Here is a 13,035-nt window from a genome sequence, read left to right on the forward strand (position 1 = left end):
TCTTTAGCTTCCATTGCCCTAGGAGCAGTATCAGTGAAGAAGTTCTTTTGGCATATGTCTGAGATTTTGCTGCTGTGGATTCCTCTAGTATTTTTATGGTTTCCCGTCTTATGTTTAAGTCCTGTATCCATTTTGAGTTTATTTTTGTGTATGGTGTAAGTTGGTGGTCTAGTTTCATTTTTTTGCATGTATCTGTCCAACTTTCCCAACACCATTTGTTGAAGAGACTGTCTTGACTCCATTGTATGTTCATGCCTCCTTTGTCAAATATTAATTGAGCATAGTGGTTTGGGTCGATATCTGGATTCTCTATTCTATTCCATTGGTCTATATGTCTGTTCTTATTCCAGTACCAGGCTGTTTTGAGAACAGTGGCTTTGTAATACAGCTTGAAATCTGGTATGGAGATCCCACCTACTTTATTCTTCTTTCTCAGGATTGCTGTGGCTATTTGGGGTCTTTTTTTTATTCCAGGTGAATTTTTGGAGAGTTCTTTCTAGGACTGTGAAATATGCCATTGGTATTGGATATCTTTTAAAAATATATATTTTTGTTGATTTCAGAGAGGAAGGGAGAGGGAGAGAGAGATAGAAACATCAATGATGAGAGAATCATTGATTGGCTGCCTCCTACACGCGCCCTACTGGGGATCAAGCCTGCAACCCAAGCATGTGCCCTAACCGGGAATTGAACTGTGACTTCCTGGTTCACAGGTTGATGCTCAACCACTGATCCATGCTGGCTGGGGCAGCAACTAGATATCGTGAAGGAGTTGATTGTGTTTATCATCCACATTTGCTTATAATCCAATCTCTCCTCAGCCCACTGTAGACTGGCTTTTGCCACCCAAACTTAACTTAGACTGCTCTCAATAAGGGAACCCATAACCTCTCTATTATTGAAACTGGTTATACTTTCAGCATCTTTACCTCTACTCTTGTCTTTGCTTCTACAAGACCACACTTTTGGTTTCCCTCCTGCTTCTCTGATTTCTCAGGCCCCTTTAAGGTATTTCTTTTTCTATTTACTTCCTAAATGTTGGTATGCCTCAGAGTTCTTTCTTCAGCTTGCTTTTCTTCTCACTTTATATCCCTTTGGACTATTTATATACTCGTATTGCTTAAGTTACCATTGATGAAACTCAAACCTCTTTCTCTATCCCAAATGTTCCTTCTTCTGAGCTACAAACCCATAGACCACTATCTATCTGACATCCTGTTCTGGGTCTCCCACTGACACCTCAACTCACAGCAAATCCCAAGTGAAATGCATCAATATTTTATACTTGTCCTTTTTGTGTCTCCCTCTCATTTGACTCTATCACTATCCATACAGTTGCCTACTTCCAAATGTGAACTTAGTCTTTAATTCCTTAGCTGCCTTCCACATCTAATAGCAGGTAATCAATCACCTGTACAGTCTCCATTCTGGATTTCTCTCCACTCCTCCTCACCTAAGGGGCCACTACTTTAATTTGCACTGTCATTATCCCTTATCTGGACTATGGAAGTGGCCACATAATTGGTCTCCCTGCCCTCCCATCTTTGGGCTCTTCTCAAGTCCATTCTCTATATTGCAGCCAGAGTGATTCTTTTTCACATGCATGTCTGAACCTGCCTCTCCTCTGCTAAAAGTATTTAATGGTTTCCTGTACTCTCAATCTAGTTAACCTATGCTCACCTCAGTCTCAGGCTGCTGCTCTGGCACTTGTCACACAGAACTGCTTGCAGCCTCCAACTCTCTCTCCCTATTTTCAGGCATTTGCACTCACTGCTCCCTCTGCCTGGGATCATCCTTCCTACTCCATTCTCTTCCTCTCTAATTCCAACTACGTAGTCTTTCTTGATCCAGCATAGATGTTTTCTCTTTGATGGAGGCTTTTTTACCTCAAAGGCTGAGTTAGGTGACTCCTCTGTGCATTCCCATAGGACCCTATCTTAGCACTTGTCACACCATTGTATCTTCTCTGTCTCCCTCACTAAACTGCAAACCTTTATGGGGTAGATGGTATACTAGTTATCCCAGCAGAGAGTGTCAACCCATTGAATGAATTATAGAAGGTAGTCCTAAGGATTGGAAAGAACATGAGTGGGGACTGGGTCCCTGGGGCTGACCTCCAAGAGAGCTGCTGTTGAACATCGGGCTGCTGGGCACTGCTGAAGCTCAGGGACATAGTTGGCTGCTGCAGAAACATCTGGATGTTAGAGTCCTGGACCAGTCAGAACTGCTTCTGGGTCTTGTGGAGTTCTTCCTGCTGCCACCAGATGTTGGCCTGCAGGATCTCTGTCCACTGCTCCAACTGGTCTTTGATGGTCTGGAACATGTTGAACTGTGCTGAGGGGCAGGTGGGTTCTGCAAAAGGTCTGAGGCAGGAGCTGCTGTGCGAGGTCACAGTACGATGGAACAGGTAGGGAAGCTGGCATTGTGGCTGCCTGGCTGAGCCCTGGCACAAGGTGGCCGATCAGGGTGGCCGATCTTGGCACAGCCATGGTGCTAGCTTCTGCCATCTACTTGCTTGGAGTGGAAGTAGATTGTGACATGGCCATGTGCAAGGATTTATGGGAACGTCTTAGGATGCTGATGGCAAGTGACTTGTGTTAAGGCCTGAGGTACCCACATCAAGTGCATTAAAGTGCTGCTGAAGTTCCAGACTTGAGCCCTTGCTAAAGGATTGATGACCTCAGATGGCAGATCTTGCAAAGTCAGCTCCTGCTTCCTTTCTGCATAACTGACCACCGAGTCTGTGCACACGATGAACTTGGGCTGGGAGTTCCACTGATGGCCTTTGGTCAGAAACTAATATCAACATGATATTCCTTTGCCAAACTGCATTAGGTGCTGGTGGCACCTGGCCAGGAGCTCCAAATGATCAATGTGTAGTAGTGATAGCCTGAGGTTCCCAAAACTTCAAAAAGTAGGTATCCGATTGGTTGGAGGGGCTCTGTGATCCAGAAATAAAAATTTCCATTCCAAGCTATGCCTTGAAGTGAATTACTCTGGAGGTAACTCAACTATGCACATTTCCTTTAATAACTGTGATGTTGCTAGGGGAACAGTAGTAATGAAGCAGACCTCCTTTCCAAGTGGCACCTGGCAAGGCTTTGAAAGGGCATTGTCAAAGTTGTTACAGCAGGGCTAGGCACATTGTTGTAGGAGAAAAATTCCCTAAAAGTGTTATTTATTCACTAGAAGCCCAGTGCACGAAATTCGTGCACTTGGTGGTGGGAGGTCCCTCAGCCCAGCCTGTACCCTCTCACAGACTGGGAGCCCTCGGGGGATGTCCAACTGATGGCTTAGGCCCACTCCCCCCCAGGAGGCCTAAGCCGGCAGTCGGACATCCTTAGCATTGCTGCAGAGGTGGGAGAGGCTCCCGCCACTGCCACTGTGCTCGCCAGCCGTGAGCCTGGCTTCTGGCTGAGCAGCGCTCCCCCTGTGGGGTTGAGCCGAAACCGACTCTCTAACATCCCCTGAGGGGTCCCAGATTGCAAGAGGATGCAGGCCAGGCCGAGGGACCCCACCTGTGCATGATCAGGGCCAGGGAGAGACAAGAGAGGTTGGCCAGCAGGGGAGGAATTGCGGGAGGGCCTCAGGGCATGTCCAGCCATCTTGCTCAGTCCCGATCGGTCGGACCCGAGCAGCAAGCTAACCTACCAGTCGGAGCATCTGCCCCCTGGCAGTCAGTGCACATCATAGTGACTGGTCAACCAGTCGACTGTCTGCCCACTGGAGGCCAGTGCATGTCATAGCAAGTGGTTGAGCGGCCTTACCATATCATTAGCATATTATGCTTTGATTGGTTGAACAGCCGACCAATCAACCGGACACTTAGCATATTAGGCTTTTATTATATAGGATAAGTTGGACATTTCTTTGGGTTCAAGCTACCTCTGAGACAATGGCAATAAAACTCTAAATCATTGTTAGATTTTAAATATCCTGGGGAGGGGGAATCCGTCACAAGCACATAAGAAGAGAACATCCTATAAACTTCTGAATGTTCTTGTTCTGGAAGGAAATTTAACAAATTCTGATCCATGACATCCTACGGTAAGTGCCCCGGGTGAGGTGCGATACCATCAGAAAAGTAGAGAATGCTGCTTTCCATCGTCGTGGTGATGATGAAGCCATTTGATGCTTCCAACTACAGCCCTATGAATTCTTCATTACTGAGGAAGGAAGGTTCCCACTCCTGCTGAATATCACAGATTTCTGTTTATGCTGAGACCTCACTGTGTTTCTGCAAATATCTGATGACTTTTTCCAGCACCGTAGTTTTGTCCATTTCCCCTGTATTATCAGGGAGCATAGAGCTAGGCTCTTTTTTCTTTTTTAAAAAATGTATTTTTATTGATTCTAGAGAGAGAGAAAGGGACAGAGATAGAGATAGAAACATCGATCGGCTGCCTCCCATACACCCCTATTTGGGATTGAGCCCACAACCTGGGCATATGCCCTTCGAGAACTGAACCAGTGAGCTCTTCATTGACGGGTCAACGCTCAACCACTGAGCCACACGGCAGGGCTAGCTGAACTGGTCCTGGCTTCTGAAAAGTTAGGGAACCTGTTTTATGTACATAACAGGCTTGTTTCGAAAAGCTCTCTTTGCCCTGTCCTCATCTTCACCCATTAGATTTTCGATGCAGTTTTTCCTTGGAGTGGGCCAGGGTGGTCCTGTGGGGCCAGGCACCATCTGGGCCAAGGAGAACACCTCCTGCTGCCACCGTAGGAGCTGGAGCTGGAGGGGGCGCAGGGAGCTTCTACATGGCCACCACAGCGTGCGTCCCTGGGCTCCTGCGGGAGGCAGGCTACTCTCACGGCAAAGTCTGGATTCAGCTAGATCTAGATTTTGGTTTCTTCCTCTTCTGAGTCTTTTCTTTTTTTCCAGCTATAAAAATGCAGGTCTCAGGTCCCTCCTCACAGAGTTGTTGGGAGGATTGAATGAGGTGCCTAGCATAGGATGTGGCACACATGAGCTTGGGGTCAGTGTGTGTTCCCTTCCGCCACTCACAGCAACCAGAGAACCTGGGTTCTCTGGGAACTTGGTTTGAGGGAATAAGAATGAACTCAGAGGTGGGTCATGCAGGAGAAGAAGCCAGCGGGGAGCAATGAGTTGGGCCTGAATCTGAAGTGGGAGTTGGAGGTACAGGTTTAGAAGTTCTCCGGTTAGGGACACTGAGCTGGAGCCTAGGAGTAGATAAGACTATCTTGGGGAAAGTCTCAGGCCTAGGGAGCAGTAAAGAGAAGGTTTGCCTTTGCAAAAAACAGAGGAGGAATGGTCTGTGGGATCAATGTTAGAGAAGAACCAGGATAAGGAGGGAAAAGCTACAGTGTTACACACTGCAGAGAGATGGAGGAGAATGTGGGTTTGGACTTAATGAGGTCATAGTTGTCCTTGGAAAGAATGTTGATGGCTGTTTTGTGAGGTTAATCATTTGTTGTAGTTCAGAGTAGAAAGAAGGGCCGTGTGGGTTTTGGAGTTCAAGAGCAAAACCCATCTTAACTGATAAATGGGGAAGGAAAGGCTGATAACTGTAGCAGCAAAAACTGTTCATAAATTAAACACAGGGCTCTTCTCCATTCCTAATCCCCACCCCACTAACTCCTGCCCAGTTTAAGAACATCAAAGAATAACCAAGCATGGTTGGCAGGAAACTGTGGAAGCATATACAAAACTACATACAGAGAGTTTTGTATTTAGTAACTACCACTTATTCTTTTCCGTGCTGCAGGCATTATGCTGGATGTCTTGTACATGTTACATCACTTACTCCTTATGACAATCCTTTAAAATATTATTGTCAATTAATGTTTGAGAAAGCTAATATTTAGAGAAGTTAACTGTTGATAGCGAACTGGTGATGAGCTGAGATTAAAATTGGGACCTCTGATTCAAGTTCTTGCTCTTCCCTGGTCTGCTGGCATAGGGGTGGGCAGCATGGGAGAGGGGACCTGGAGAAGTCTTTGGGAGTCAAGGGAGAAGCATAGCAAGGCTTCTGAAAAGTTAGGGAACCTGTTTTATGTACATCACCCACTTCCCTGACACTGCCCCGCCAAGTAGTAAGCGAAGTTTACTGTACACCAAAGAACTACCCAGAGCTGCATAGTCCCATAACAATTTCTGCCCTGATGGAATGATTTTTATCTGTTGTCTAATATAGAAGTCACTAGCTATCCATACCTACTGAGCACTTGAAATGTGGCTACTGTGACCAAGGAACTGAATTTTTTATTTTAGTTTAATTAGTTTAAAATTAAATTTAAAAATTGATATTTGATTCAGTTATTGGAAAAGTTTAAGTATATATATATATTTTAGGTTTAAGTATATTTTGAACAACAGTATATGAAACTACTTTTTCAATTTAAAATTTTGTGAAATCTAAATACAGGTAGCATACAAATTGATATTTGCTGTGCATGTAATATACATTAGATTTCAAAGACTTATATGAAAGAAATGAATGTAAAATCTCTTAATTTTTAATTGGCTACATGTTGAAATAATATTTTTGATATTTTGGTTCAAATAAATATTAAAATTAATTTCACCTGATTTTAGAAAAAACTTCAATGTGGCTGCTAGAAAAATGTTAATTAAATATTTAGTACACATTTTATTTCTGTTGGATATCTTTGCTCTAGAGGTAGGGTCCTGGTACTAACAGAAGTGGGGTTGGAAGGCAGCAAAAACTGTTGCTACTCTAGGCCTCTCCATTCTTCCTTCCTCCCCATCCTTCTTACTCCTCTTACCCTTGAGGTACGGAAGGTATTATGCACTTAACTATACCTCTCCAGAGTGTTTAATTTTAAAAGATAGTAGAGGTTGTGTGGATGCTTCACATAAAGAACTGGCTCATTGTCACTGGATTTCAGGCCTCGGTGAGGGAGGTATTTGCCTTTTTAGAAGTCTCTATTGAACTTCCAGGGTTGTTTCTATTTACATGTTCTACCCATGTAAGTACTCATACTTGTCAAACCTGAGTCCCAGTTTAAAGACTCCAAAATGTGTATATGTAGAAAATTATTAGTTTGCTCATGTATACTGCTAGTCTCCTTATTTCTAAAAATGGGCTTTGCTGAGGTGCTAAAGGCCACTTGCAGTCAAAAACCTGTCTTGCTCAAGTCTCAAATTCGAGCAGGCATCACTGGGTGAAAGACTAAAATGCTAAAGATTGTACATCTCCAAAGTTTGCTCTCCAAAGCCTCTATTAAAAGGATATGCAGTAGAATCTCTTATTTATTTATTTATTTATTTATTTATTTATTTATTTATTTATATTTTATTGATTTTTTTTACAGAGAGGAAGGGAGAGGGATAGAAAGTTAGAAACATTGGTGAGAGAGAAACATCGATCAGCTGCCTCCTGCACACCCCCCACTGGGTATGTGCCTGCAACCAAGGTACATGCCCTTGACTGGAATTGAACCTGGGACCATTCAGTCTGCAGGCCAAAGCTCTATCCACTGAGCCAAAGCAGTCAGGGCTCTTATATATTTTTGATTAAAAAATAAAGTATCCTTTCCCTGGCCGGTGTGGCTTAGTTGGTTGGGACATTGTTCCATACGCCAAAGGTGGCAGGTTCGATTCCTGGTCAGAGCCCATAGGGAGATAATCGATCAATGTTTCTCTTCACATTGATAGTTCTCTCTTACCCTCCCTTTCTCTCTCTAAGATCAGTAAAATAAATAAATAAAGTAGCCTTGGTTTCTTTATATGTAAATTGGGGAAAGCAATAGAGAGAGAGAGAGTATTTGGGTAGACTCATGAGGGCTGAGAGGACAAAATGAATTCATATATGTAAAGTGCTTAGACCAGTGTCTGGAATATAATAAACCTTCAGCTCAATCGGTGTTAACTATTAATATAAAATGGATAGCTTTGCTCTAGAGGTAGAGCAAATGTGTGACAGAACTTCAGTGGCATCTGATTTCTATTAGAATACTTATTGGAAGCATACTCAACTATATTACTCTACGGAAGGAAAAGGTTGGAATAATCAAACCCTAGAGAGCTGGTAGAGCTGGACATCAAGAACTTGAATGCTGCACGCACTCTCTGTCTTTCGTCTCTATGCTTCTGTGTGTGTTAACTTCTTCACATGGCCAGAAACTAACAACTCCTGAGTCTACTTCTTATACTTTCCTCTACTAGAGTCTCTTCTCAGTTATAATTGTTGTTGTTTTTTAATTTAAGATATTTTTATTCATTTCAGAGAGGAAGGAAGAAAGAGATAGAAATATCAATGGTGAGAAAGAATCATTGATTGGCTGTCTCCTGCATGCCCCACACTGTGGATTGAGCCCACAACCTGGGCATATGGCATGACTGGGAATTGAACTGTGATCTTCTGTTTCATAAATCAACACTCAACCACTGAGCCATGCCGGCTGGGCCTCAATTAGTTTAAAAAAAAAAATCCAAAGGAAGGACTATGAGTGGCTTAGCTTAGGTCAGGTACCCATTCTTAAACTAGTCAATCTTGGCTGAAGGAGCCAGGACATATAGGAGCATGGCTGCTCTTGTTGGAACCCCATAGTTAGAGTTTGAGTAGAGAAGTTCCCAAATGTAAGTGAGGGTGTTGGGCAGGTCTTTGGCATGCTGTCATTGGTTGGGTACTGCTGGGGAAAATCATGGCCTCAGCTCAAATACTATAGCAGATCCCAAAGGTGCTGCAACTTGAGGCTGTTAACTGCTCCCTTTGTAGACAATCACTAAGTTCTTGCAGGGATCTTAGAACAGCAGACCTATTCATGGTTGCCACGGTCCATCCTTGTGCTGCCCAGATTTACACTCTGCACATGTTCAGGGAGCAGCTCCTCCATGTTCCTCCATTCTGAGGGGTGTGAGCTTTTGTTAACCATACCCTTTTCTGATTGGGATTGCTGCACTGTCCATTCAAGGTCACAATTCAACAACAGAGTGCCAGAGGCACCCATGTGAGTCACCTGAGTTCCACACATATGCCTCCCTGCCCTCATTGTGCAACAGGAGCCCTGATTCCACTTGCTGATCAGGGACAAGGACCTCTGCCAAGAAGGTCTGTCTGTTTGTTTATATTTTAATCCTTACCCAAGTATGTTCATTGATTTTAGAGAGAGAAGAAGGGAGAGGGAGAGAGAGAGAGAGAGAAGCATCGATGTGAGAGAGAAACATCGATTGGTTGCTTTCCACACACACCCCAACAGGGGATCAAACCCTCAACCTGGGTATGTGCCCTGACTGGGAATTGAACCCATGACACTCCAACCAACTGATCCACACCCACCAGGATTGGTGATTATTCTTGCCTGTTGGTCCCTGGACACAGGGATCCAAAGTTCCTAAGCAGCAGCCATAGCTTGTAGTTCACTGTGTCCACTGGCAAGAGTGCACTCCCTAATGAGTCCCTCCAACTCTGCAGAGCCCAGATTTGCAAGGATGGGAAACACAAAATCCTCCAGAGGGTCACTGGGAGTGACAGTAAGTGGAGCCACTACTCTGTCCACTTATTGGTTTCTAGGCACGTATTTTCTTCCTACTGGACACACCACCATATAGCAGCCTCTGATTCAGTGCATATACTGCATCCTGGAGGAGTGTCCAGTCTTGAACAGTCTTGCCTCCAAGATAACATTTTATAAACAACAGCCAGGTTATGAGATCTTTCAGGTAGGGAATCATCAATGTAAACCCAGAGTCTTTCATGTCATCTGGAATATGATATTGGAGTTCCATATGTATTATTCAACCAAATGAATAAATGAATTAGTGAATAATAAAAAATGAATGCTGGATGAATACAAGACATTTGGGATTAGGGAGTGGTATGGGATGGCTACAGATCTGGCAATATCATTCATAATCATTTTTCAGCTACTATCTATAAAGTCTGACTCTTGAATCCTTACCTCCCACCCTTACCTTTCTCATGAGTTTCAGATAAACATCTACAGCAGCAAACTTGATGGTGATGTCTAATGTTCCAAAAGCACCTGCAACAGAACATGTTCAAAATGAACTTATTTCCCCACTAAACCAGTTCCTCCTCCTGCTAATGCCATCCAGATCAGAATCTTAGAAGTCATTCTAGACTTTATCCTCTCCCTCCATCAATTTGTTACTAAAATCTTGTTATTTCTGTATCTTCAATAGCTTAGGAATTTGAGTTCCCCTCCCGCTCTGGTTTCCTTCCCTCTAGCTATTCTTCCTTTCCTATCCAACTTGCTTGTCATTGACAAACTGATTTTTCTAAAATGCAGACTTAATCACGAGCATTCTCGTGTTTTCTTATTACACAGTGTTTTACATAAATGTTAAAGGCACGCCTTAAAATTAAATACCCATTGCATTTTGAAGTTATTACATGTTCTTACAAGCTAATATCTTTTTAAAGAATGATACTTTGTAAAATGTTTTTTGTACTCACTCAGTAGAAACTTATCTGGCCACTGGGTAAAGCTAGCAATAAAACTACTGGTGCGCAATGTGTTAAGATTGTCTAATAGCTCCCCACTGCTGTAGGATAAAACCCATACTACTTGGTTAGCCTGGCTTATAACATCTTCCACGATCTGGTCCTGTCTATCTTGCTTACCACTCTATAAAGCTATAAGCTTGTGGTGGTGGGAATTTTATTATCCTCAACTTCATCACTTTAGTGCCTAAAACAGTTTTGGTGATCAAATACCGTTTTCCTAAATTAATGAATGAGGAGATAAGACCTGAAATGGGCTTTGAAGATTGAGCTGGGCGGGTAAAATATAGACTGAACATCTAATCTGAAACCTTGCAATAATTATTGAGCTACTAAATTGAGTTTTTTGATGAAATAGGTTCCTTGTCCTTAATTTTTGTATCTCCAGGCTTCTGGTCAAGATGGTGGCATAACTAAATGCGGTACTTGAATCCTCCCACAACCACATCAAAATTACAACTGAACTACAGAATAACCATCATTCAGAAGGGCCTGAAATCTAACTGAACAGAAGTACTACAACTAAGAATATAAAAAAGAAGCCATAATGAGATTGGCAGGAGGGGGTGGAGATGCTGGTCCCACACCCACGTGTGGTGGATAAAAATTGGGAGGGAAATCTCAGCTTCAGAGGACCCCTTCAGGAATGAGAAGTCCCAGCCCCACAACAAGCCCCCAACCCAGGGTTCCAGTGCCAGAAAGAAAAATCCCCATAACGTCTGGCTGCAAAAACCAGTGAGGATTGTGGCTGAGTGAGATGGAGGGCTGCTGGAGTCCCAGGCATTCCTCTTAAAGGGCCTGCACAGCCCTAGCCGGTTTGGCTCAGTGGATAGAGTATCAGCCTACGGACTGAAGGGTCCTGGTTCGATTCTAGTCAAGGTCACATGCCCGGGTTGCGGGCTCGATCCCCAGTAGGGGATGTGCAGGAGGCAGCCAGTCAATGATTCTCTCTCACCATTGATGTTTCTATCTCTCCCTCTCCCCTCCTCTCTTAAATCAATAAAAATATTTTTAAAAATAATAATAAAAATAAATAAAATAAATAAAGGGCCTGCACACAGATTTACCGTATTTTTCTGTGTATAAGACGCCCCCCACTTTTCCAACCCAAAATTAAGAAATCAAAATTTTAAACATTTTACTGGTTTTCCTCTTAAGGATTTCTTCTTTTTTGACATCTTAAGGAGTTGCTCTTCCTGTTTTCTTAGCTGTCTGATCATACACTCAGTAGAAAGAGGTCCAAATTGTCTCTCTGCAGCTCTATTTCCAGGCTGATTACATTCAGTTTGAATTTTGCCGAGTAAGACAATCGCTTACTGGTATTTATCTTTTTATTTTTTGACATCTTTATAAGTTCAAAAGGCTCCGGTCCCTGTTGCATCTGTGCACTCTCCACCTCCACCTCCAATTACAGCATCAGCTGACATCAATAACAATAAGGCTCGTGATTGGAGGAAGCCTGTTTGACAAGGTATGGGCAGCTACGCAACCACATGGTTCCCTCCTTGGCTGACTTCCCTGTATAAGACACCCCTCAATTTTCAATAACCATTTTAGAAAAAAATAGCGTCTTATACATGGAAAAATACAGTACTCAGATTCACTTGCTCTGAGCTCTAGTGCTGGGGCACCAGGGATATATGGAAAGGAACTGAATTGTCTGGCATCAGGCAAGAGCTGGATGGGCTGTTTTCTTCCAGACAAAAGTGCTGACAAAAGCTATTGTTCCTTTTCAGAGCCCTCACATCCCACTGAGCCAGTAGACAGGTGCCATATCTGAGTCTCCATCACCCTGACTAACATTGTTGGCCCCATCCTGGTGATTCCCTGAAATCCTGTCCCACCCATCTTGTGAGCCTATCCAAGCTGCTTTCAGAGGCTTTTCCATACAAATAGCCTCTCGTGGCTCACGCTTCACACTTTCCCAAAATCTCTCAAATGAGCAGCATCTGGCCTCTATGTGCCCTATATCTCTCACTAAGTGGCCCCAGGCCTGGCAGTAGCAGCAGCTGGCCTTGGTTTTCAGCTTGGCCTCTCTTGGGTACTTCCAAGCCTAACACAAGTAGTAGCCATCTGCAGATCACTTTGTAGCTCATGCCAAGTGGCTTCCGGCAGGGCACAGGGGGAGGCTGACCTTGACCTATACCTCCCGGGAGGCTCCAGAGCCAGTGCCCCCTGTGAACAGTGTCAGACTATGTTAAAGTACCACCCAACCTCCTCCACCAGGGACACACTCATGGAGAGGACTCAGCAGGCACTGGAGCTCCCCTGAGGTAAGTCCTGCTCTGTGGGGTGGGCCCTTGCATAGCTGAACCTCCATGGTGGTCAGAGCTAGTCCTTGCAACCAATTGGACTGTGGGAAAATCCTCACACTGATGTGCCAACTGCAATCAAGGCTCAACTACAACAGGAAGGTATACACAGCTCACACAGTTGATCTGGAAGACTATGCCTTTGGAGCTTACAGAACACCTACTACATAAGGCTACTCTACCAAGCCCAGTAGATGTAGCAGCTCTGCCTAACACACAGAAACAAACACAAACACAGGGTGCCTGCCAAAATTAGGAGACAAAGAAAC

General features: G+C 43.9%; 1 pseudogene across 1 annotated transcript; it reads right to left on the reverse strand.

Annotated features, from left to right (window-relative positions):
• Positions 1–1,993: 1,993 nt before the first annotated feature.
• Positions 1,994–12,774, reverse strand: LOC307111632 (neuronal PAS domain-containing protein 2-like; annotated as a pseudogene). Its single transcript has 4 exons — positions 12,669–12,774; positions 9,902–9,972; positions 3,846–4,324; positions 1,994–3,165 (listed from the first exon to the last, which is right to left on the reverse strand). The product of its transcript is annotated as a neuronal PAS domain-containing protein 2-like (transcript).
• Between the last annotated feature and the right edge of the window lie 261 nt (positions 12,775–13,035).

The sequence above is a fragment of the Cnephaeus nilssonii genome (genome assembly GCF_951640355.1).
Source record: "Cnephaeus nilssonii genome assembly, chromosome: 15".
Classification (NCBI taxonomy): Eukaryota; Metazoa; Chordata; class Mammalia; order Chiroptera; family Vespertilionidae; genus Cnephaeus; species Cnephaeus nilssonii.